This window comes from Somniosus microcephalus, chromosome 23 (assembly GCF_052327205.1).
Source record: "Somniosus microcephalus isolate GS21.2 chromosome 23, FLI_Smic_1.0, whole genome shotgun sequence".
NCBI classification, from domain to species: Eukaryota; Metazoa; Chordata; class Chondrichthyes; order Squaliformes; family Somniosidae; genus Somniosus; species Somniosus microcephalus.
Window position 1 is genome coordinate 63,055,655 of NC_141009.1, and position 26,442 is coordinate 63,082,096.

The window sequence follows — 26,442 nt, forward strand, 5'->3', positions numbered from 1 at the left end:
ACCTTTCCTGAGACAAACTATTTATTCATTCCAGAATATTAAAGAAATCAGGAACCCACTTTATGATCCCAATCAAAGGCCTGAATTTTCTGGAAGAAGGCATGTTGGGGTTGCGGGGTGCTCCAATTTGGCTGGGAAACCTGGGAGGCCGGGGTTCCCGCAGGCCCTGCCAACTTTAATGGCCTCAGTTTCCCGCCCACAGCCAGCCAGCTTGAGAGGCCTGCTGGCTGCAGGGGGTAGGCCAGCGGCAGCACAAAGCGATCAGGAACATTTCGAGTGAGGGCTGGGCCGGGCAATGGATCGGAGCGGGCATGGCACAGAGGACCGGAGGCCTGGCAATGGATCTGAGGGGAGGTGGAGAGGATCAGGGCCGGGCAATGCAATGTGTGGGGAGAGAGGATCGTGGGCCATTGAAAGGATGGAATGGTTGATCAGCCAGAGATCCGTGATCAGGCCAGGAAAGGATCAGGGGGGAGGTCAGGCAGAGATGGGGGAGCGCAGGAGAGAGACGATCGTGTCCAGCCTCTGGAGAATCATGGCCGCCCTCAGCAGGAAGGCCGGTGCGTGTGGGTGAGACCTGGGAAGGTGATCCCCGGTCTTCTCTTTCCCCTCCCCCCTCGATCTCCGATCACGGGGACTGTGTTAGGTAGGGACCCTATATCCAGGAGGTAGGTATAAAGCCACTTACCTCCTGGATCCAGTAGTCCCCATCTTGCTTTAACTGCTGGTTTTCACGAATTGTGTGAAACCCTCCACATGCAGTAGAAAACAATATGGAGGTTAAAAAATTGATGTCCCGCCCCCTGGTTGTGGGTTGGTCACTTGGTTCCCCCATCCTACCTCTATTAAAACCGGAAGTGGGCGGGATCAGGTCGGGAATCCCAATTTAAAAAATTAATTACCCCCACGCTCCAAACCCACCCGTTTCTTTAGTTTAAAATTCCCCCCAAGTGTCTGAGTCACTCCCAAAGTCAAAGATATTTGGGAATGGAGCAGTGATTTGAGGCAGTAGGTGGTGTCCAGTGTTTTGTAACCATTGCGCAACAAGGGGAGAAAATTGGTGGAAGGGAAAGGTAATTGGTTATCTGAGATAGTAACAAAGAAAGTAGGATACAGTAATTAAGGATGTGTGACTCTCCTCCCATTTAATGGGAATGCAGAATCCAAACCTTCTGGTAAGTCATGGTAATTAATTCTAATCTTGGGATTTGGGGACTGGCAGCAACGGATGAGATGTTGCTAAGACAGTAAAGATATTCAAGGGCCTGTTCTATCCAGATACACTTTCTGGCAGAGCCAGCCTTTGGGGATATTTGTATCTTTATGCAGAGGGAATCTACAGAGTTTTTTCGGATTTTGTACCTCACATTGGTATTGTCCGTACAGAATGTTTAAAAGCTCACCCGCTTTTTAAATTTGGAAACTGTTCTTGACACTTCATGCATAGCAGTCACTCAACTGAAAGGAATTCATTTCATGTGAAGTGTTTATTGACAGAAATGATGAGATTTTATATAAATACAAGTCCCTTTCTTACACTTACAGCTGTTTTAAACCTGACTGACTTTGCTATCTTTGCTAGACCTGACTGACTGTGTCTGTCTCTATTTTTTTAATCACCTTTTGTTCACATCCTGAATAGGAGCAGAGTGTTCCCAACATCAGGGCCCCGATATTTACGGGGCAGTGAAGAGGTCACGGGGTAGGCTGAAAACAGTCGAAGTACCGGGCAGGGGTCTGGGGACACGGAGGTCCTGCCGAACTTAATGACAGGACCTCATGAACATTTTTTGTTCCATTTCCCTTCTGGCAGCCGGCCAAATGGACAACCTAGCCAGCGGCGGGGAGGGAGAACCAGCGGCTGGAGGCCACAACCAGAGACTAAACGCATCTGTTGTTGACAGAACTCACACTTTTTGGTGTTTCTTGCTGATAAAACTCAAGTCCACAACAGAAAGTAAAAATGCCAATATTTTTAGAGGGTATTTCTAATGGTTCTTTTTTTTGTATTCTTAGAAGGCCGAGAGCATCTTTAACTGAGGATCGGTCAGTACAAAAAACTCACTACTGAAGTATTACAGTAACTTGATGAAAAGTTTTGTCTAGAATGAGCCATTGTGTATTGAAATAATAAATCTAGTCAAAATCTAAATAGGCGTTGAAAAACTAATAAAAATGTATTATTTCTGCTAACCCAGTTTTTCCTTTACCCCTAATCTTTCTTCTTCTCCATTTGCCTTTTATTTATAGCCTGTAATTTACTGTGTGCAATATTAGAGCACAATTGCTAATGATTTTGTGTGATGCTTATTTACAACGGGTTAAATGCTCCTTTAAAATAGCAAAGAAATACCATAGGAATATTGCACATGAATGTCCACACATTAATTAAAATTTACCTTTAACCTGTCCTAATAAATGTAACCCTGCATTGGGGGAGATCTTAGAAAGGTCTCAGTCCTTAATCTTTGCAGAGTCCATCGTGCCCATTACTTTTTGATTCACCTCCAAGGAAATCTTGGAGAACTTATGAAAGCAACTTCCAGTAATGGTCAGAGCAGACAGGACCTGCTGGGTTCACTGTGTCTCCACTGAGCACATCTCACCATTCACTGATTCAGCAATGGTGGGCAACCAAGGGTCTAATGATAGTGAGGAACTTAATGTAATTAATATAAGTAGAGAAAGAGTACTAGAGAAACTAATGGGACTAAAAGCTGACAAAATCCTGGACCTGACACCCTACATCCTACGGTTCTAAAAGATGTGGCTGAAGAGATAGTGGATGCCTTGGTTTTGATCTTCCAAAATTCCCTAGATTCTAGATTGGTCCCAGCGGATTGGAAGGTCGCAAATGTAATACCGCTATTCCAGAAAGGAGGGAGGGAAAAAACGGGGAACTGCAGGCCAGTTAGCCTGACATCAGTCGGCGGGAAAATGCTGGAATCCATTGTTAAGGAAGTTGTATGAAGTCACTTAAAAAATCATAACATGATTAGGCAGAGTCAACATGGTTTTATGAAAAGGAAATCGTGTTTGATAAATGTATTAGTTTTTTGAGGATGTAACTAGCAGGATAGATAAAGGGGAACCAGTGGATGTAGTATATTTTGATTTTCAAAAGGCATTCGATAAGGCGTCACATAAAAGGTTATTACACAAGATTAGGGCTCATGGGATTGGGGGTAATATAGTAGCATGGACAGAGCATTGGTTAACTGACAGAAAACAGAGAGTAGGGATGAACGGATCTTTTTCCGGTTGGCAGTCTGTAACTAGTGGGTTGCCGCAAGTATCAGTGCTGGGGCCTCAACTATTTACAATCTATATTAATGACCTAGATGAAGGGACCGAGTGTAATGTATCCAAGTTTGCTGATGATACAAAGCTAGGTGGTACAGTAGGCTGTGAGGAGAACACAAAGGCTGCAATTTTGCCAGCGCTCAGAGGGCGGGTTTGGAGGCGGGTCAGAGGTTAAAGTCATTTTGATTGACGGCAGGTTCCAAACCCGCCATCATCCCGCCTCCACACAACTTTGTAAAGTGTCGGGTCTGAAAGCCCCGATCAGACCCGCCACCAAGCGGCGGGAGAAGCACTTAATCCGATTTTACCAGACTCTTCCCATTTTACGACATTTTCAGCGTGTTCCATGTCGTTCGCAAAACACGCCAGCTGATTGTGCTGGGTTCAGCAACTAAGTGAATTCTTGACAGCTGCACCTGCAGCATAAAAGCGGACCTGTAACATGGCTGACTTTCAGATGATAGAACTTTGTTTTTTGAGGTGTTGGAACACATTTTGCAGGTCTATTGAGCTTGTAAGTGGTTAAGCTGAGATCCATATGCACTGTGACCTCCTTGGAAAACCCTCTCCCCACATTTCCTGAGCATTTATAACATCTATTCCTCAACTGAGTTATCTACCAGGGGAATGGGAACCATTTCTACCCTCTCATCCTGGTCCTCAGAATCGGAGGAAGAGCAGCCGTGGCAGCAGCAGAACCAGAGACAACAGCAGCAGCAACAGCAGGAGCGCCAACCTGCTCCTCACCCACCTGATGCTGCACAGGGCAGAGGGCATCAGCGCAGGGCTGCACCTCGCCGCAGGAGATGCCCCCAACACAGGGTTTACAGGCCAAGGATGAGCTTCCTCAACATGACTAAACAGCAGTGCCAAAGGAGGCTGAGACTTTCGCAAGAGGTAGTTGCTGACATCTGCGCAATGCTGCACCAACACCTGGAGCCCAGAGGAGTGGGTGGACACTCCTTACAAGTGGCTGTCAAAGTCACCACCGCATTTTGCTTCAGGGTCCTTCCAGGGATCGTCAGTGGCATCTCCCAGTCGGCCGCACACACTTGCATCATGCAGGTTACCGATGCCCTCTTTGCAAAGGCGCACAATTACATCCACTTCTTCACAAATGAAGCAAGTATAACTGCGCGTGCGGTTGGCTTTGCAAATATGGCAGGCTTGCCAAGGGTGCAGGACATCGTAGATTGCACACATGTGGCCATTAGGGCACCCCATCACAACCTAGCTGTATTTGTGAACCGCAAGGGCTTCCACTCCCTTAACGTCCAGCTGGTGTGTAACCACAGGAAGAACATTATGCATGTTTGCGCTAAGTTCCCTGGCAGTTGCCATGACTCGTTCATCCTGTGGCAGTCTACTGTGCCCCAACTCTTCAATCCGCCAACCCACCTTTCCAGATGGCTACTTGGAGACAAAGGCTATCCGCTGAAGACGTGGCTAATGACGCCATTGAGGGGGCCATCTTACAAAGCTGAGGAGCGCTACAATGCGAGCCACATTTCCATCAGAGGCATCATCGCGCAAACCATCGGCTTGCTCAAAATGTGATTCAGATACCTCGACAGATCAGGTGGAGCCCTACAGTACTCACCAGCCAGGGTCTTCAGAATCATCGTGGTCTGCTGTGCACTGCACAACATTGCACAACAGCGTGGCTTACCGCTGCCTGAGGAGCAAGTGGCTCAGTGCACAGCCTCCTCCTCAGAGGAGGAGGAGGAGGAAGACATTGCAGAGGCAGATGTGCCAGTTCCACCAACAAGCAAGCACATTGCTGGTCGTGAGGCAAGGGATGCACTAATCCATGCCAGATTCGCTTAAGATTACGAAGCAAACATGTGGCTGCCACATGGAAATGAGTGTCTGTCTGACCTTCTTATCACACCATACACCATCTGTACAATAAACTGTGGGTTCCTATCACTCTCACCACCATCATTACAGATGAAAGGTGCCCTGACACCTCACTGTGACACTTCCATTTCTGGGCACACATAGGCCAACTCTTTGAATGTTTGCCATCGCATTTCTTTAGTACAATTGAAATGACGATGATAATCTTCAATTTGTATTACATCAAAACGCCCAAGTGACTACCCTTGTGACTATTTGTGTGTTAACTTTCTCTTATGCGTGCTTCTACGTGGTGCTTCCCCTGTGGTTTCAACAGATGTTGAGGCACCGTGCTCACTTTCATGCTATTGATGAATGCAAAATCTGCCATGAACCAGCGCAATCGAGCAGTGTTTTAAAATGTAATTTAAAAAAAAATTTGGTTTAATAAATATTCCTTGATATATGTAAGAGTGGTAACTTGGAAAAGTTTGATTAATACAGCTGAAAATGGGTTTAATCACCAAAAATAAGCATTTTAAATAACTGTCAATCCACCACCTGTGAGTAACCCGATTTTATATTACTGAAAATTACTTTAAAAAAATATACAAAACTACTTCCTAGTTAGATTGGGGAACAGTAGTGAGTTCCTTAGTAAATTTTTAAAAAATCATTCAAACCTTTCAAAACGTACCTGTTAGTATCCTTGCGCCCAAAAGATCCAGCTTAATTTTTAGAGCCTCCTCGAAGGCCTGCAAACGAGCGCAATTAGCAGAAACTCCCTGCTGGACCTGGTAGCCACGCATTAGCAGTGGCTGTGAAAGTGACTACTGCCCTCAGCTTTCTTGCCTCCAGATCCTTCCAAGGCGCTGCTGGAGACATATCCAGGATCTCCCAGTCGGCTGCACATAAATGCATAAGGCAGGTCATTGATGGAATGTTTGCCAGGGTCGGCAATTATGCCAACTTCACCTGTGATGACGCTAGTCCGAATGAGCAGACGCTCGGGTTTGCACCTCTGGCTGGCTTCCCACAGGGGCAGACGTCATCGATTGCACATACGTGGCAATCTTTGCACCCCCAGATCATCAGGAGTATTCATAAACTACAAAGGATTCCACTCCATCAATGTGCAGCTGGTGTGCAACCACAAGAAAAGGTTTATGCAGGTGTGCGTCAGATGCCCAGGGAGCTGCCATGGTTCATTCATCCTGCGGCACTCCAAGCTCCCCGACCTCTTTGGGCCTGCAGGGAGACAAAGGATACCCCCTTCATACTTGGCTAATGGCATCTGTGAGAAAGCCCACCAATGAAGCCCAAGAGCGGTACAATGACAGCCATATGACCACCAGATGTGTCATTAAGCAAGCCATTGGCAAGATGCGCTTCAGGTGCCTGGACAGATCTGGAGGCACTCTTCAGTACTCGCCAGCCAGGGTATCCAGAATGGTCGTGGTGTGCTGCACTCGGCACAACATTGTGCAACAGCAAGGATTGGAGCTGCAGGAGGAATAAGATGCTGAGCACACATCATCTGCGGACGAATCCGGGGAGGAGGAGAAAGGATGATGGCGATCCCAATGCAGTGCCAGCTACTCACATTGCTGCCCGGGATTGTAGTGTATGTGCCTTTAAGACAGAACTACTTTTACAGCTCCTGTATACTGTAGTACCGGCAGTGACCACACCTGTATATAAGCTTTGCACATGCCTCTGTACCCCCAGTCTTGAGACTACCCTCCTCCAGTAAATACCTGTTTAATTGTTAAGTTACAGCATCCGTGTGGTTATTGAAAAACAGCATACCCTCAGAATCACGGATCTAACAGTGGCGACGAGTGTCGATTCGAATCTACCTGCAACTAAAAAAAAGTCGAGGCCAGGAATACGGGCGTCGACCACGAGCAACCACCCAGTCGTCAGGCAGAGAGTGAACATCGCAGGGGAGGCTGTGGAGAGCCAGGCTTGGTTCCCCAGCCATGACGATCAGCAAGAGACTGACGACAGGTCCAGCGCAGACCCTTCCCGGGCAGCAGCGGCTGGAGCCGACCGACGGCGGTGAGAAAGCCGAGCAGCGTCAACGGGGTAAGACAGAGGGTGAAGCGCACAGGGTGCAGCTGGGGGTTGAAAACCGAGCGGCATCGAGAAAAAAATAAAATAAATGAAACTAACCAGAGCGAGAGAGGGTAAAGCAACAGCCGGGTTCAAGACCGAGCGGCGTCGAGAAAAAAAAATAAAAAGAAGAACACGCAGAGCACAGCCAGGGCTCACGGGCTGAACAGTGTCCACGTGGAGAAGAAGGGCGAGCGCGGGAAGGAAGGAAAGCGCGGGAGACGCCATTTTGTGCCAGCGGAGAAGAAGGGGTAGCGCGGGAGACGCCATTTTTGACAGTTAAATCACACCCAGGGATGCCGAAGAGTGGCAGTATCTCTACGTTCAACAATGAAGTCGAAGATTGGGCGACATATGTGGAACGTATCGAGGTGTACTGCAGGGCGAATGAAGTGCCAGATGCTAGTAAAGCACTGGTTTTGTTAAATTCCATGGGTGCAAAAACTTATGGGTTACTGCGAAATCTAATAACCCCAGAGGAGCCGGTGAGCAAGAATTTTGAAAGCATAGTAGAAATCCTACAGGACCACTTAAACCCCACACCGCTGCTGATAGCAGAACGATTTAAGTTCCATAAAAGGAACCAACACAAAGACGAAAGCAATGCTGAGTACCTAACAGAACTGCGCAAGCTATCGAAACACTGCCAGTTTGGAGCGGGACTAGAAGATACGTTAAGGGACAAGTTTGTGTGTGGGCTACAAAGTGAAGGAACCCAGGAACGGCTTCTATCAGAAAAGGATCTTACGCTGGACAAGGCTTTCAGTATGGCAGTATCACACGAAGCAGCCGCAAGGGGCGCTGCAGAGATACAACGGAGACCGCAAGAATATGGCACCAATGAAATGTCCTATGGAACAGGGAAGTGCTATCGCTGCGGCAGAACAACACATGACCAGAAGGATTGTTGGTTCAAGGACCAAGTGTGCAGACAGTGTGGAAAAGCAGGACACATAGCAAGAGTCTGCAGGTCTGGGAAGAAAACCAACAGTAAGAAATCTCCACAGGAGAAGTACAGAAAAGTACACCAGGTGATGGACAGTGGTTCAGATGAACAGAAAAGTGACACAAGGAGCTGGGGTGTCTGAAACTACATAAGGTAACCGAAATGGAGGATCACCAGACTATCTGGGTTACACTCAAGATAGACGGAGTCCAAGTGAAAATGGAATTGGACACAGGATCAGCCCTAACAGTTATAAACCAAAGGGACTACAAGCGGCTATTTTCACATATACCTTTGAAAGCTACAAAGATTGTCTTGAAGACGTATACGGGGCAAAAAGTCTACCCCAAAGGAAAAATAAGGGCGAAAGTGATATATAAAGGCCAGGAAATACCTAGAATGGATATATATGCATTGCCAGATGGAGGACCACCACTGCTAGGACGTGAATGGAGCCGGAAGATACAATTAGATTGGCATTCCATACAGGCACTGAAGGTTGAGGCCAAAAAGGATGACGACGTCATACCTGGACGACTGTCAAAAATGCTAACTGATGCAAAAGAAGTGTTCCAGGAGTGACTAGGAACACTAAAAGGCACAACAGCAACGATTAAAATAGAGGAAAATGCAAGCCCAAAGTTTCTTAAGGCCAGACCAGTGCCTTATGCGATCCGACCAGCTGTTGAAGCAGAGCTGGAAGGGTTGGAACGTTCAGGAGTACTGTCCAAAGTGGACTGGAGCGAGTGGGCTACACCCATCTTTCCTGTAATGAAAAGCCTTGCTAGGGCTTATGTGTGGTGGCCGGGAATCGATCAACAAATCGAAGACCTAACTAAGAGCTGCTTAGGATGCCAGAAGGTCCAAAATGCACCACCACATGCCCCTCTACACCCATGGGAGTGGCCCTCCTCTCCATGGCAACGGGTGCATATTGATTTTGCTGGTCCATTCATGGACTCAATGTTCTTAATAGCAGTGGATGCTCATTCAAAGTGGCCTGAGGTGATAAAAATGTCTTCAACCACTACAGAGAAAACGATTGCAGTTCTACAGACCATATTTGCTAGAAACGGTTTGCCAGAGCAGATTTGCTCTGATAATGGACGACAGTTTGTGTCCGAAGAGTTTCAAAAATTTATGAGAAGGAATGGGGTAAGGCATTACACATCCGCCCCGTATCATCCAGCCACAAATGGATTGGCTGAGAGGTTCGTACAAACCTTTAAGAAGGCGATAAAGGCCATGTGCGATGATGAAATTCCACTACAGCATAAGATGGACAATTTCTTATTAGCCTACCGAAACACGACACATGCAGTTACCAACCAGACCCCGGCCATGATGTTCTTCAACCGAAGGTTGAGATCTCGTCTGGACTTGCTCAGACCAAATGTGCGAAGAAATGTTGAGGACAAACAATTCCAGCACATCAATGAGAAGCCGACAAGGAGCTTCAATGTAGGACAACCAGTCTTGGCCCGTGACTATCGAACAGAGAAATGGCAACCCGGAACGATATGCATAAGGCAGGGGCCATTAATGTACACAGTGGATGTCGGGGAGAACATTGTGAGATGCCACGTCGATCAGATCTTAGCGTCACAGGAACGCGTCAACCCCATGTCTCGAGTACCTGGGGATGAACCCGACATACCGGTAGCATCTACCTCAGAACCAGTAGCAGTGGAACCTGATGAACTACCCGATGAAAAGGGGTCAGAATCGCCTCTGCACCAAGAACAAGAACCTCAGGAAAGGCGCTATCCCGAAAGGGTCAGGAAGCTGCCCCAAAGACTGAATCTATAAATGGACTATTGTTGTTTAATGTACATGTTAAAGTGTTAATTGTTATTTGAATATTAGGGGTACTACTAATCTAAAAGGGGAGGAATTGTAGTGTATGTGCCTTTAAGACAGAACTACTTTTACAGCTCCTGTATACTGTAGTACCGGCAGTGACCACACCTGTATATAAGCTTTGCGCATGCCTCTGTACCCCCAGTCTTGAGACTACCCTCCTCCAGTAAATACCTGTTTAATTGTTAAGTTACAGCATCCGTGTGGTTATTGAAAAACAGCATACCCTCAGAATCACGGATCTAACAGGGATGCCAGGCATTCCCTTATAGCTGCAAGGTTCAGTTAGTTACTACCACTGGACTGACGTGACAATCACATCCACCGTCCACTCTCATCCCCTGCCACCCCGCCCCCGCAAACCCCAATGCACTGTCTCAAAGCAGTCCTGCAAGCAACCATCCACCCATTGCACATCCACCCATTGCACATACCACCATTGGTCCCTGTAAATTCATGTCTTCCCATTAATCAACAAGCAACTGAAAAGGCGAGTTGCCACGCAGCAATCAAGAATGTGCAACACAGGAAAGTGGTGCAAAGTAATACATTTTATGTGATTCTACTAAACAATGGAAACTTAACAACGTAACATTTTCTCAAACACCCATCTGCATACCCTTGTGCAACTACAAAGCTTTGCTCTTCCTTTTCCTACTGCTCCTACTCCTGTGGCTTCGGCAGAGGTAGAGGCAGGCTGTTCTTGTATCGCTCTGCACCCACATCCCCTTTCCTCCTCCCAACCCTACTTCCTTCTGTGTCAGAAAAAGCTCTCTCCCAATTCACTTACAACAGCACTTTTGAAATTCCTCCTGTCTAGCCTTTGGCCTTCCAATCACCACGGCATTTCTGCAGCTACCAATCTGTTCAACCACACCCTCACCTCCACCTTTGATGCCTTAGTCCCCATTAAAGCCATTACTCTCTCTCACCCTGGTCGTTCCCACTGGTGCGGCCCTCATCTCCGCTTCCTTAAGTCCAAGCGACATAGACTTGAACGTATATGCCGGACAACTGGCTAAGCCATTCATCGTCAGATCTGGCTGGACTGCATAAAGCACTATCGGGTCCTGCTCTCGTCTGCGAAAATTGCTCACTATTCCAGGGTCATTCTGGAATGCAAAGATAACCCCCGGCTTCATTACTGCAAAACATCTTCTTAAATCCCACTCCCCTGCCTCCTCCACCCTCAGGTCAAGGCCTGCATGGACTCATTTGATTGCTGCAATTGATCTTCCATGGAGTTGGCCACTCTATCCATGTAAGAAGACATCATCGCAGTGCCCTGTGACATCAACTCACTCATGCTTATGGTGGACTCCTCCATTCTCTCTGCAATCGTGGCTAGTGTGCATGGAAGGCCTGCCAGTATGTCGCAGATTTTCTGCTGCCCTCAATGATTATCTTTATCATCGACAGCCCCAGGGGTACAGATCTGTGTCCAGCTGAGCAGACCTAGGAGAGGGCTGTGTCCTCCGACGTGGACTCTCCAAAGCTATCTCTGCTACGACTGTCTCTTGCTCACTTGTGAACTGTGAGTCACCAAGTGAAAACCTAACTATCTGTCTAATTGGACTCACCAAAGTGCGAGTATCTGCACTGGTACATGTTAAGCATGAGTCCTGTGATGGTGCACCCTCAGAAGGAATCAGCTCGTCTAAGGATTCATCATCCACGAGGTGCAGCAACTGCTGATTTATGCGTGAAGGCCCTAGCAGAGGGAAAAGATATGAATTAGTACTGGCAAGGTAAGAATGCTGCAACTTATCATTATGAAGATGATCATATGTCACTCACTGCTGAAATCAAGTCAACATGACTGAGTGCCGTCTGACGTATGGGTTGATGATATTTAATTTTGTCACCAGGTAGCTGGGAGATCCCAATCTCCGATAGCCAGGGTTGCCAATATGCCACTGATCTCCAGCGCTTCCTCCACTGCAGTTGTTAGCTGTGAGATCTGTCGAGGACCACCTCCAGTTCCTTCCCTCTCCCTTGTGTTTTGCTCTCTCTTCTGCATTGGGGAAATGGCAGACCTATGAGTGAGTGTAATGGCATGTGTTCACCCGGTGGCTGCCGTGCATTTGGTGAGGGTGACTATCAGGGAATGGCATAAAATTGCATAAGGATCAGGGTGAGTGGTAATGGTGAATGGATAGATGGGGATGTGAGGAAGTGCATAGAAAGAGAAGGGTGGGTGTGCTTGCAAGCTAAGTGGGTGTGTCCTAAAAGAGAGGGAATTGTTTCAGTGAGTGTGGTGCATTGTGTTTGGGTGATGTGGCTGTCATGGTTGAATAGCTAGCAGTGTGTGCAAACTGAAATGTGGGTGTGAGGCTTGCAGCAGTGGTAAGTGTGTGAGGGTGAAGTGAAGCATATGAATGTAAGGTATGAGTCCTGTTTGATAGAGATTGTTGGTAGGTGAGTGATGGGGGTGTGCTGCATTGAGCAGTGTGTGAGGCTAATGGGGCAGTTGGTGGGAAATGGCATTTGAAGATGAATTCACTGACCTTGACCCCTGGTGTGAGGTCATTGAACTTTTTGCGGCACTGCATCCAGGTCCTCGGGGCTTAACTTCTGGCATTGACCACCTCAGCTACCTGCTCCCATTGCCTTTGCAGGGATAGTCATTGAGGGGCTCATGGCCTCCTGTGGATATAGGACCTCTCTGCTCCTGTCCACCTCCTCCACCAAGGCCTCCAGTGCAGTGTCTGAGAACCTTGGAGCATGCTCTCTTCCCTGTTGCCCCATTAGTCACTGTTCTTGCAGGTCAGACTCTCTTCCCCAGCCACTTCCAGCACCTGCTCCAGCCAGAATGCACCTCCCCTTTAAGAGGTGCAGGCTGGCTTTAAGTAATGCAGGCTGGCTTTCAGTGGTGCTAACCTCGCATGAACTTGGGCCCCCTGCTGAGACTGCAATCATTTAAATTAGCAGACAGCATGAAGTTTGCCTGCTGTCTGCATCAGAGGCAACGGGCCTGGGTTAATCGCCCATCACGATTCCCGTGCCCATTTTTGAATTTAGCCCCCATTTCATATTGTTTAGATTGCATTTTAATATTAATTAGTTGCAGTAACTAGTTTTCCTCTGTTTGACAATACTAATTTTAATTTCTAGGACTTCTCTGCAAGTAGATCCATTAAAGTAAGTTTTATGTAGTTTATATCTTAGTTCCTTATTTTTGACCTCTCTGTTGCAGTTCCAGTTTCTCCTATAGTTGGAAGAGGGGATCAGTAGGTCAGCTTCTCTATTGCTCTATGAATTGTTGGTATAAAAAAATTTCATTGTACTTAAGAGGAAATTAAACACAAAGCAAAGTATGTGGGAAGAGCAGGATATTGGATTAGAGTAGATAACTCTGGTGGGGAGGTAGCAGCAGCTCAAGTGGCTTTCTTCTTCACTGAAATTTCTATGATTCTTTATTGTTGCACCCTGATACACAGAATATGAAGCATATTATTCTCCTGTGCATGCTCAGGGGAGTTCTCGGCAAAATGCTGGGTTGGACATCAATGCCAAGCTCAACCTCAGTGTTGTACCTAGGATAGTTAACATACCTGATCATGGTATCCTTGAGAGGCCCCCTGATGAGAACCTTGACATAGACTTCATCATTCAATGCTGTCATCTAGCACCAGGATCTCAGAAGGTTCAGATTGAGATCTGAGCTGTGTGTTCAGTGTACTTTAGACCATTAATCACCCGTGTTGGTAATGCGCATATTCACCTGGATACTACAATAGTCATCATTCGCAACCTGACTTAGTGTCGGGTGTCGGCGGGAGGCGCGAGCGGGAAGCTTGAAAAAGCTTCAGAGACCCAGGTAAGGCCTCAGACCGCGGGTGTCGGTGGGAGGCGCGAGCGGGAAGCTTGAAAAAGCTTCAGAGACCCAGGTAAGGCCTCAGACCGTGGGTGTCAGCGGGAGGCGCGAGCGGGAAGCTTAAAAAGGCTGCAGAGACCCAGGTAAGGCCTCAGACCGCGGGTGTCGGCGGGAGGCGCGAGCGGGAAGCTTAAAAAGGCTTCAGAGACCCAGGTAAGGCCTCAGACCGCGGGTGTCGGCGGGAGGCGCGAGCGGGAAGCTTAAAAAGGCTTCAGAGACCCAGGTAAGGCCTCAGACCGCGGGTGTCGGTGGGAGGCGCGAGCGGGAAGCTTAAAAAGGCTTCAGAGACCCAGGTAAGGCCTCAGACCGCGGGTGTCGGCGGGAGGCGCGAGCGGGAAGCTTAAAAAGGCTTCAGAGACCCAGGTAAGGCGTACCAATCTCCAGTCTCCGAAGTCAGAGGGAAGGAGAGAGGTAAAAAGTAATCCAAGTGTGACGTCACCAGAAAGCGGGTAAGTGATTGGTTGGTGAGTATTTTTCTCTTTTGAAGCTTAAACTCTGTGGTTTATAGTTTCTAAGGTGCGATTTTCATCATCTAGAATCGGGGTAGAGGGTATTTAAGAATAATATTAATAAATTTAATTAATTACATAGAATGGGAGATCAGGCGATGTGTTGCTGCTGTAATATGTGGGAGCTGGTGGACACCATTGATGCTCACGGTGATCACATTTGCAGTAAGTGTTGGCTGCTCGAGGAATTCTGGCTCCATGTTGAAGAGCTGGAGTTCGAGCTTCAAACACTGAGACACATCAGGGAGGGGGAGAGTTACCTGGACTCTGTGTATCAGGAGGTAGTCACACCAATTAGATTAATTAATTCAGATGTAGTCCGTGGCCGGGGTCAGGATGGTGTGACTAGAAGTGAAGCAGGTACGGGGATCCAGGAGGTAGTGTTGGAGGAGCCGCAGCCCTTGCTCTTGTCCAACAGGTTTGAGGCTCTTACTCCCTGTGAGGATGGGAACGGGGACTGCGGGGAGGATGAGCAACCTGGCCACAGCACCGTGGAGCGGGGGGCCATTCAAGTGGGGGGAGATAAAAGAAATGTTGTAGTGGTAGGGGATAGTATCGTTAGGGGGATAGATAGAGTTATTTGCAGCCGAGAGCGAGAGTCCCGAAGGCTGTGTTGCCTGCCTGGTGCCAGGGTTAAGGACATCTCCTCTGGGCTGGAGAGAAACTTGGAGTGGGAGGGGGAGGATCCAGTTGTCGTGGTCCATGTTGGTACCAACAACATAGATAGGACAAGGAAGGAGGTTCTGCTGAGGGAGTTTGAGCAGCTAGGGGCCAAATTAAAAAGCAGAACCACAAGGGTAATAATCTCTGGATTACTACCTGAGCCACGTGCAAATTTGGCTAGGGTAAATAAAATTAGAGAGTTAAATGCGTGGCTCAAAGCCTGGTGTGGGAGAAATAGGTTTTGCTTCCTGGGACACTGGCATCAGTACTGGGACAGGAGAGAGCTGTTCCGTTGGGATGGACTTCACTTGGCCAGTGCTGGGACTAGAATCCTGGCGAATCGAATAACTAGGGCTGTAGAGAGGGCTTTAAACTAATTAGTGGGGGGGAGGTTTTAAGAGAGCGAAAAATAAAAATGTCAGTGGAGAAGGCAATAGAGCAAGGTAGCAGTGGGGGAATTAAAAACCAGAGCGTGTCAGGAAGGGACAGAATGTATAATGATAAAGGTGAAGTAGTAAAAGGGGTAAAAGCAGGAATAAATTGTCAGAAAACCTATTTGAAAGTTCTTTATCTGAATGCACGCAGCATTCGTAACAAAATTGACAAGTTGACGGTACAAATAACTACACATGGGTATGATCTGGTAGCCATTACGGAAACATGGCTGCAAGATAATCATGACTGGGAACTAAACATACAAGGGTATTTGACAATTAGGAAGGACAGACAGGAAGGAAAGGGAGGTGGGGTTGCTATGTTAATCAAGGATGGAATCACTGCAATAGTCAGAAATGATACTGGGTCAAAGGATCAGGATAGTGAAATAGTTTGGGTGGAGATAAGGAATAAGAAGGGGAAAAAGTCACTAGTGGGCGTAGTCTATAGGCCTCCTAACAGTTGCAACTCTGTTGGCCGGAGTATAAATCAGGAAATAGTTGGGGCTTGTAATAAGGGAACAACTATAATCATGGGGGATTTTAACTTTCATATTGACTGGACTAATCAAATTGGGCATGGCAGCCTTGAGGAAGAGTTCATAGAGTGTATTAGGGACGGGTTCCTTGAGCAGTATGTAACTGAACCAACCAGGGGACAGGCAATCTTAGATCTGGTCCTGTGTAATGAAACAGGATTAATAAAAAATGTCCTCGTAAAGGATCCCCTTGGAATGAGTGACCATAATATGGTTGAATTCCAAATTCAGTTTGAGGGTGAGAGAGTTGGATCTCAAACCAGCATACTGAGCTTAAATAAAGGAGACTATGAAGGTATGAGAGTAGAATTGACTAAAGTGGACTGGGAAAACAGATTAAAGTGTAAGACGGTACAAGAGCAGTGGTCTACATTCAAGGAGATATTTCACATATTTCAAGATAAATATATTCCACTGAGGAAAAAGGGGAGTAAAAGAAAAGACAGCCATCCGTGGCTTAGTAAAGTAATAAAGGATAGTATCCGACTGAAAACAAGGGCATATAAAGTAGCCAAATCTACTGGGAGGATAGAAGATTGGGAAGGATTTAAAAGCCAGCAAACAATAACTAAAAGATTAATTAAGAAAGGGAAGATAGATTATGAAAGTAAACTAGCAAAAAATATAAAAACAGATAGCAAGAGTTTCTACAGCTATATAAAAAGAAAAAGGGTGGCTAAAGTGAACGTTGGTCCCTTAGAGGATGGGACCGGGAAACTAGTGGTGGGGAACATGGAGATGGCAAAGACGCTGAACAAATATTTTGTATCAGTCTTTACAGTAGAGGACACTAAAAATATCCCAACACTGGACAAACAGGGGGCAATGGGGGTGGAGGAGCTAAAGACGATTAAAATCACTAAGGAGATGGTACTCAGTAAAATAATGGGACTTAAGGCGGATAAATCCCCCGGACCTGATGGCCTACATCCTAGGGTCTTGAGAGAAGTGGCGGTAGGGATTGTGGATGCATTGGTGATTATTTTCCAGAACTCCCTGGACTCAGGAAAGGTCCCGGCAGATTGGAAAACTGCAAATGTAACACCTTTATTTAAGAAGGGAAGTAGACAAAAAGCTGGAAACTATAGACCAGTTAGCCTAACATCTGTGGTTGGCAAAATGTTGGAGTCCATTATTAAGGAAACAGTAACAGAGCATTTGGATAAACATAATAAACATGGGCAGCACGGTGGCATAGTGGTTCGCACTGTTGCCTCACAGCGCCAGGGACCCGGGTTCGAATCCGGCCTCGGGTGACTGTCTGTGTGGAGTTTGCACATTCTTCCCGTGTTTGCGTGGGTTTTCTCCGGGTGCTCCGGTTTCCTCCCACAGTCCAAAGATGTGCGGGTTAGGTTGATTGGCTATGATAAATTGACCCTTAGTGTTAGGGGGATTAAATATGTGGGGTTATGGGGATAGGGTGGGATATGTGTTGGTGTAGGGGTTAAGGGGATCGGGTGGGATATGTGTCGGTGCAGGCTCGATGGGCCGAAATGGCCTCTATCTGCACTGTGGGGTTTCTGTGATTCTGTGATAATTTAATAGGTCAGAGTCAGCATGGTTTTATGAAGAGGAAGTCATGTTTGACAAATTTGCTCGAATTCTTTGAGGATGTAACATACAGGGTGGATAAAGGGGAACCAGTGGGTGTAGTGTATTTGGACTTCCAAAAGGCATTTGGCAAGGTTCCACACAAAAGATTACTGATCAAGATAAGAAATCACGGGATTGGGGGTAATATACTGGCATGGGTGGAAGATTGGCTATCTAACAGAAAACAAAGAGTTGGGATAAATGGTTCGTTCTCGGGCTGGCAATCAGTAACTAGTGGTGTTCCGCAGGGGTCAGTGCTGGGACCCCAACTCTTTACAATCTATATTAATGATTTGGAGGAAGGGACCGAGTGCAACATATCCAAGTTTGCCGATGATACAAAGATGGGAGGGAAAGCAGTGAGTGAGGATGACATAAAAAACCTGCAAAAGGACATAGACAGGCTAAGTAAGTGGGCAGAGATTTGGCAGATGCAATATAATGTTGGAAAGTGTGAGGTTATGCACTTTGGCAGAAAAAATCAAAGAGCAAGTTATTATCTAAATGGAGAGAAACTGCAAAGTGCTACAGTACAAAGGGACCTGGGGGTCCTGGCGCATGAAACACAAAAATTTAGTATGCAGGTGCAGCAGGTGATCAGGAAGGCCAATGGAATCTTGGCTTTTATTGCAAGGGGGATGGAGTATAAAAACAGGGAAGTCTTGCTGCAGTTATACAGGGTATTGGTGAGGCCACACCTGGAATACTGCGTGCAGTTTTGGTTTCCATATTTAAGAAAAGATATACTTGCTCTCGAGGCGGTTCAGAGAAGGTTCACTCGGTTGATTCCGGAGATGAGGGGGTTGACGTATGAGGAAAGGTTGAGTAGGTTGGGACTCTACTCATTGGAGTTCAGAAGAATGAGAGGTGATCTTATCGAAACATATAAGATTGTGAGGGGGCTTGATCGGGTGGATGCGGGGAGGATGTTTCCACTGATGGGTGAGACTAGAACTAGGGGGCATAATCTTAGAATAAGGGGCTGCCCTTTCAAAACTGAGATGAGGAGAAACTTCTTCACTCGGGGTAGTAAATCTATGGAATTTGCTACCCCAGAGAGCTGTGGAAGCTGCAACATTAAATAAATTTATAATGGAGATAGACAGTTTCCTAGCAGATAAGGGAATTAGGGGTTACGGGGAGAGAGCAGGGAAGTGGACGTGAGTCTAGATTCGGATCAGCCATGATCCTATTGAACGGCGGAGCAGGCCTGAGGGGCCGTATGGCCTACTCCTGCTCCTACTTCTTATGTTCTTATGTACTCCATCATGGAAGCACAAAAATTCCTCTCCAAGAGCGAATCCCTGCTTTCCACTTGGAATAACAACTCATTGGATAGTAAGAAGTCTGAGATAGAACTTCTTCTTGTCCAGGAACATATTTGCGTCCTTGCCTTACAGGAAATTTGTGAAATTTTAAATTGCCATTGCCTATGATTCCATAGTTACCAAGCAGTTAAATGGACTGTGGACCCAGATACAAGTTGTGCTGAAGACCTGGATGTGCCTCCGATCACTGCTAGGACCTACATACAGAGGAAGTTGAGATGCGCTCCGCTAAACTTGTTTGGGCAAAGATACTTTTTAAGAAGCTTCGGCCTTGTTGTGCATTTGCATGTATAGGTCTCAGGAGCTACAGCATGAACTGCATCATTCAATGCTATTATCTGGCAACAGGACATTGAAAGGCACAGGTTGATATCTGGGCTAAAGTGTGTTTAATCTACTTTACGACATTAGTCACAAGCATAGGTACTATGTATATTCATCTGGACAGACGTAAACTAGATAAGAAATTACTTTGATGCTGTAGAGGAATCTCAGAAATGTGAATATATCTCTGGATATCCTCGCGGAATGGTTTTCTGACTGTTCCTTGCTACTGACTGGAATACATCAGTCCTGGAGCTTCAGTGATGGTGCAAATCCCTCAAGCACAGTGCTTCTTGCTTCATTTCTGAGATTCACCAATCATGTGGTATTTGCATGGCATCTGGAGAGGTACAGCAACCCAGCATGTGCAATGCTCCATCTCACCCTCAGTAAGCTCCCCGCTGGAGTGGAGTTAATCTGCAGAGCAAACGGGAAACTGTTCAACCTCCGTCACCTCCAGTCCAGATCCAAGGTCATCCCATCCTCTGTCATCGAACGAATTGCAGTATGCAGACGACGCTTGAATATGCGCATACTCTGAGGTCGAACTCCAAACCATCGTCAACACCTTCACTGAAGCGTACGAGAGCATGGGCCTTACACTAAACATCCGTAAGACAAAGGTCCTCTACCAACCTGCCCCCGCCACACAGTGCTGCCCCCCGATTATCAAAATCCATGACGAGGCCTTGGACAATGTGGACCACTTTCCATACCTTGGGAGCCTACTGTCAACAAGAGCAGACGTTGAAGACGAAGCCCAACACCGCCTTCAGTATGCCAGTACAGCCTTCGGTCGCCTGAGGAAGAGAGCGTTTGAAGACCAGGACCTCAAACCCAGCACCAAGGTCATGGTCTACAGAGCAGTAGTGATACCTGCCCTCCTGTATGCTTCAGAGACATGGGCCATGTACAGCAGGCACCTCAAAGCACTGGAGAGGTACCACCAACACTGCCTCCGCAAGATCCTGCAAATCCATTGGCAGGATAGACACACCAACGTCAGTGTTCTCGCTCAGGCCAACATCCCCAGCATTGAAGTTTTGACCACGCTCGATCAGCTCCGATGGACGGCTACATCGTCCGCATACCCGATAAGAGACTCCCAAAACTAGCGCTCTACTCAGAGCTCCGACAGGGCAAGAGAGCCCCAGGTGGGCAGAGGAAACGCTTCAAGGACATCCTCAAAGCCTCCTTGAAAAAGTGCAACATCCCCACCGACACCTGGGAATCCCTGGCCCAAGACCGTACAAAGTGGAGGAGAAGCATCCGGGAAGGTGCAGAACACCTCGAGTCTCTTCGCTGGGAGCAAGCGGAAGCCCAGCGCAAGGAGCGCATGTCAACCCAAGCACCCCACCCACCTGTCCCTTCAACCACCGTCTGTTCCACCTGTGACAGAGACTGCAGGTCCCACATTGGACTCATCAGTGCCCTGAGAACTCATTTTTAGTGTGGAAGCAAGTCATCCTAAGTTCCGAGGGACTGCCTAAGAAGAAGAAGATGTGGCCATGAATAGCTTGCCGTGTGCTTTGTTTCCAATTTCAATGCTCAATCCCAATGAGAAATTTTGGACCACTGGCTGGTTATCTTCTTGATTAAGATGGAAGCTTTTAGTTGTCTTAAACAAGATGGTGTACTCACAACAAAGGATGACTGCCAAGTCACAGTGGCTGATAACATCTGTGCTATAAGTGATGATGCCCACCACGAAGTCTGGCCCAGTCTCCACTTATTGTTGATAGGGTGTACTGGATGGCAGATGAAGAGGCGAATGATTCTTTGCTTCTGCAGATGAAGTCAAAAATAAACCATGCAAGAACCTAATAGTTACTCCCACTAAGCAGAATCTTGTTATATTTGCAAAGGAAGGAGAACTGTAAGGCAATACCAAAGTCTCTTCAGAGTGAGCAAATGTTTCTGGTAAGGGAAGATGATGATACAGCGCATCCTGAGGCTAGGAGGCACACTAAGGGCAGGGTCAGTGAGTTCCATTCATCTGCAAGGGCACACAACTACACAAACATGATCCGAAATTGTTTTTCCATTGGCTAAACTCTAGTGTCAGTCAGGATCAAACGGATTCCTCTGGGCTCCTGCTAATGATTGGCAAGTCTGGTGCTGCCCAACCAAACCTGTGAGGGCAGCCTTGGAGTTCGAAAGGAGTAGGATACTGAGTTAGCGTCTGACTCAATAGCGGGGATTTTAACTCCCGAGTGTAAATCCAGGGGGAGCCGCCGAACTTGCCGCCTGTGCATCTCCATGCGGGCGGGGCTGGCTAATTTTAACAGCCGGGCCTTGTTAACGTCTCACCGGCCAGCTGCCCGCACAAAACTGGCAGTTGGCTGGCTGCCAGCAGGTGAAGATTGGACAGCCCGGGGGCTGCCCACTGCCATTCAGGTGAGTTGCGGGGGTAGGGATTAGGCAAGGTCTCACAGATAGGAAGGAAGGAAGGCAGTGGGGGAGTCCAGGGAAGCAGAGGCCCAGACATTCCTGTGGGACATGGAGGTTCACTCCTGATCCTCATGGCCCTACCAAGTAAAGTTTATTTCTCACCTTTTTGACAGCTTTTGCTCTAGCATGTATCGCTGGTCGAAGTGACCACAGCGCTAATTCCAGCCAGTCGGCTGCTACTGTTGCTGTCTGAGTGATAGGACCTCGATTAACATATGTTAATTAGATGCCTGACTGAGTCAGCCGAAAGTCTCAACAGCCTGGTATTAAAATCGTTACAGAGTGATATTGAAGCAGCGAAAAGAGCTGCTGGAATTTAAGTCCCATTCTACAGTTTGCGCCGGGGGATAGAGTTAAAAACTCCCTTAATATGTCATAGTAAGAATCCCTGTACATGGAATTTGGAAAAACTGATGAGTGTGCTGCGCAGATGGAAGGCATTATGGGGCTAGCTGATGGTAGGACAATCGGCACAGATGGTGTAATGTTATCTTAATAATGTAATTACGAGTCTCCCAAGCAGTTGTAGTGGAGTGCCATTTATTCTGTCCTGACTCTGTGTCTCCTAGTCCAGTACCTCAAGCATGGCCAAGATGGCGTCGCTCCCCGCCCCCGGATATGACGTCAGCTGTCAATCAAAGCCCGCTGTCTTTACGACAGCTACGGTTATCCGTACATCTTCCCCCTTCAATGAAGACATAACACAGTAACAACATAACATAACATAACACATAGAACACTTGTTAACATCATATAGAAACAGTCAGTGTAACTACACCGTTGAACTAATTGCAGGTAGGTATAAACCTTACCCACACCCAGGAGTCCATTAACTGTTTACAGTCTTATCAATCCCTGTCTACAGATCAAGTTTAACTACAGGCTTTCTGGTGCACTGTGACCTGCGTGGCTGAACGGGTGTTTGCTGAACCACCCCAGTTGTATCCCTTAAGTTCATGTCTGTACCACACAGGTCCCTTGTCACATTATCACTACTGTGTCCTTCGTCACTTTGTGGCATTTCCCTCAACTCGTCTCTTTGTGGCATTTCCCTCATCTCGTCATCCTCTCTGTCCTCCTGAGGCTGAAAGGTGTCTGTGGTTTTCAGTAGGTGCCTCCTGTTTCTGCGAAACACATTGCCGTTCTCTGTCATGACATTGTATGACCTGGGGGCGACCTGTTGTAGAACGGTGGCTCTTTTAGGCCATGACTCAGGCCCTTCAATGCGAACTATATCCTTCTCCTGTAGAGGCACTAGTGTAGTGGCTGTGCGGTCATGAAGTGTTTTTTGTTTCTGTTGTAGTTTCCGAGCCTTGTCTGCCCACACCTCATCTCTGTGGTCTGGTGTGACATAACTGGGAAGTCGTGTACGGATTTTCTGACCCAGTAAGAGCTCAGCTGGAGACTTGCCGCTTGCTAGCGGGCCCGCCCTGTACGACATCAGGGGCAGATATGGGTCAGTGTTGCTGTGTGCTGCTTTCTTTAATAGTCTTTTCACAATCTGTACCCCTTTCTCCGCTTTTCCATTAGCCTGAGGATAGAGCGGACTGGAGGTTACATGATTAAACTCACACTCTGAAGCAAATGACTGAAGCTCATGACTGGCATAGGGAGGGCCATTATCAGAGACCAGGGTTAGAGGGATGCCCTGCCTGGCAAAGATTGACTTCAGGTGAGTTATCACAGCTCTTGATGTGGTACTGGACAAGAGAGCCATCTCCGGATAATTGGAATAATAATCAAAAACTAACAAATAGTCTTTTCCTTCATAGTGAAATATATCAGTTCCGACCTTTCCCCAAGGTTGTGATGGGAGCTCTGTGGTAATGAGGGGTTCTTTTGTTTGCTTGTAGTGATACTCCTGACATGTAGCACACTCACTGATCAACTGGTCAATATCAGAGTTCATGTTTGGCCAGTAGAGTGCCTCACGTGCTCTCCTTTTTGACTTTTCTGCACCCAGGTGCCCTTCATGTATCCTGTTGAGCATTTCTCGTCGCATAGAGGTGGGCACTACTATCCTGTCACACTTAAGCAGTAGTCCATTGACCACAGAGAGCTCAGACTAAATGTGATAATATTGTTTACATGACCCTTTCTTCCAGCCCTCTTGAAGATTTCTCATTACTTTACTCAGGACTGGGTCCTTTGATGTCTCTGTGACTATCACTGATAGTTGTTCCTGTGTGGCGGGCAATGCTGCGTCGACCATATCCACATGAAGAGCCACATCCTCTTCTGATTCACTGTTTTGTGTGGTGTAAGGCGCAGCCCTAGATAGTGTGTCTGCAATGAACATTTGTGTCCCTGGCACATATGTTAGCTCAAAATCGTAACGTTGAAGTCTCATCATTAGGCGTTGTATCCGTGGTGACATGTCACACAGATTCTTCTTTGCGATCCCTAGCAGTGGCTTATGGTCCGTTTCTAGGATAACCTTGGGAAGACCATAGATGTAGGTATGAAATTTTTCACACCCAAATGCCAAGCCAAGGCACTCCTTCTCGATTTGCGCGTACCGGCACTCTGTAGCCGTCATGGAGCGTGACGCATACGCCACTGGTCGCCATGCTTCTTCATCTTCCTGTAGAAGGACAGCCCCTAATCCATTCTTAGAGGCATCTGTGGACACTTTTGTCCTCTTTTTAGGGCAGAAGAACTTCAGTAGGGGTTCACTTGCTAGAATGTGTAGCAGCCCCTTCCATTCTCTCTCATGTTCCTGTCCCCATTGGAACTCTGTCTCTTGGTGCAGCAGTTTTCTCAGATGAACAGTTTTCACTGCTAGATTTGGAATGAATTTTCCTAGGTAGTTAACCATGCCAAGGGCCCGCTGAACCCCTTTCTTGTCCTTTGGTTTCTCCATGTCATGTATAGCCTTTACCTTTGACTTGTCTGGCTGAATCCCCTCTGTAGAGATCTTGTCTCTGAGGAATGTGATTTCATTGACACTGAACTGACATTTGTCTTTATTTAGTTTGAGTCCATACTGCTGTATTCTCTGAAGTGTTTTCGCCAGTCTGGTGTCGTGCTCTCCCTGAGTGGAGCCCCATACTACCAGATCATCCACGTACACCTGCACTCCCTCCAGGCCCTCGATGATTTGCTCCCATTGCTCTGTGAAAGATTTCTGGGGCGGAGCTAATACCAAAGGGCAGACGTTGGTAGGAGTATCGACCAAACGGGGTGTTAAAAGTGCACAGCTTAGCACTTTCTTCATCAAGTTTCAACTGCCAGAAACCATGCGAGGCATCCATCTTGGAGAAGACTTTCGCTTCTGTCATTTCGCTGACTATTTCCTCTCTCTTTGGAATTTGGTAGTGCTCTCTTTTGATATTGGCGTTAAGGTCCTTGGGATCCATGCAGACACGCAATTTATCAGTTTTCTTTGCATTGACGCAGACCATGGAATTTACCCAGTCAGTCGGTTCCTCAACCTTCTTCATGACAGCTGGTCCCTCCATGCGGTCTAGCTCTTTCCTCAGTTTTTCATGGAGAGCCACTGGAACGCTCCTGGGTGCGTGAATCACAGGTTGTGCATCCTCTCTCAGTTTGATGGAGTATGTAAAGGGCAATGCTCCGAAACCCTGAAATACATCTGCATATTTGTGTGCGATAGTCTCATGAGTCAGATTTGTACTACCTTGGGGGGCACTCTGCACACAGTTCAGTTCATTGATAGTATAGACTCGTTTTACCAAGCCCAAATCCACACAGGCCTTATCCCCCAACAGTGACTCATGTCCTTCAGGCACTATAACAAAGGTCAAAGGGCGAATGTGATTTTTTACCTTAACATTCAGCCTACATGTTCCTTTTGTTTCAATGCTTTGTACATTGTATGCCTTCAAAGACACTGTCTTGTTCAGTATTTTAGGTCGCACTTTGAGATTCCGTGCATCACTCCAACTTATGAGGTTTGTCTTAGCACCTGTATCTAGCTTAAAGGGAACAATGGTGCCATTTACCAGCAAGGGAGCTATCCAAACTTCAGTCTTTGGTCCTACAGAGTGTACTTCATTAGCATTTTTGCCCTGTTTTGACTCATTTTGCACCATTCCAACAAACAAAGTCTCTGCTCCTGTCTCTTCAGTCTCAATAGCATGCACTGTCTTTTTACCTTCCGTTTTCTCTTCCCAAAAACACATCTTGGCAAAGTGATTCCTGCCTTTACATTTTGCACAGTTCTTCCCATAACCAGGACACTGTCTGGCTATGTGTTTATTACCGCATCGTCTGCATTCGTAAGGCGTCATCGTCTTGAACTCCATGGGCCTTCTTGTGTCCCTTTTGTGTACCACATCCACCAGCAGGTTTTTCAGCCCCAGGGCACTCCCGCCCGCTGCTGTGCTGCTCCCTTCAAAAGTTTTCATGTGCATGGCTGAGAGTTCACTAGCATGACATATTTCCACTGCTACATCCAAATTTAGGTCATTGTCTCTAAGCATTCTCTCCCTCACCTTCTTGTCAAGTATTCCAAAAACGACTTGATCGCGTATCATCGATTCCTTCAGGTCACTAAAGTTGCACGTTTGTGCTTTTATTTTCAAGTCCGTCAAAAAAAAATCAAAGGATTCTCCTTGCTTTTGCACGCGGGAGCGAAACACGAATCTCTCATACGTTTCAATCTTTTTTGGAGTGCAGTATTCGTCAAACCGTTCTAT

The 26,442-nt window shown here is 47.0% G+C and overlaps 1 long non-coding RNA gene across 1 annotated transcript in view; it reads left to right on the top strand.

The window, feature by feature from the left end:
• Positions 1-26,442, top strand: part of LOC147101905 (uncharacterized) — a 69,806-nt gene that overhangs the window by 8,996 nt on the left and 34,368 nt on the right. The window contains exons 4-5 of the long non-coding RNA XR_015073409.1: positions 2,017-2,046; positions 13,178-13,204. This is a non-coding gene — a long non-coding RNA (uncharacterized LOC147101905). The remainder of the gene's footprint in view (positions 1-2,016; positions 2,047-13,177; positions 13,205-26,442) is intronic.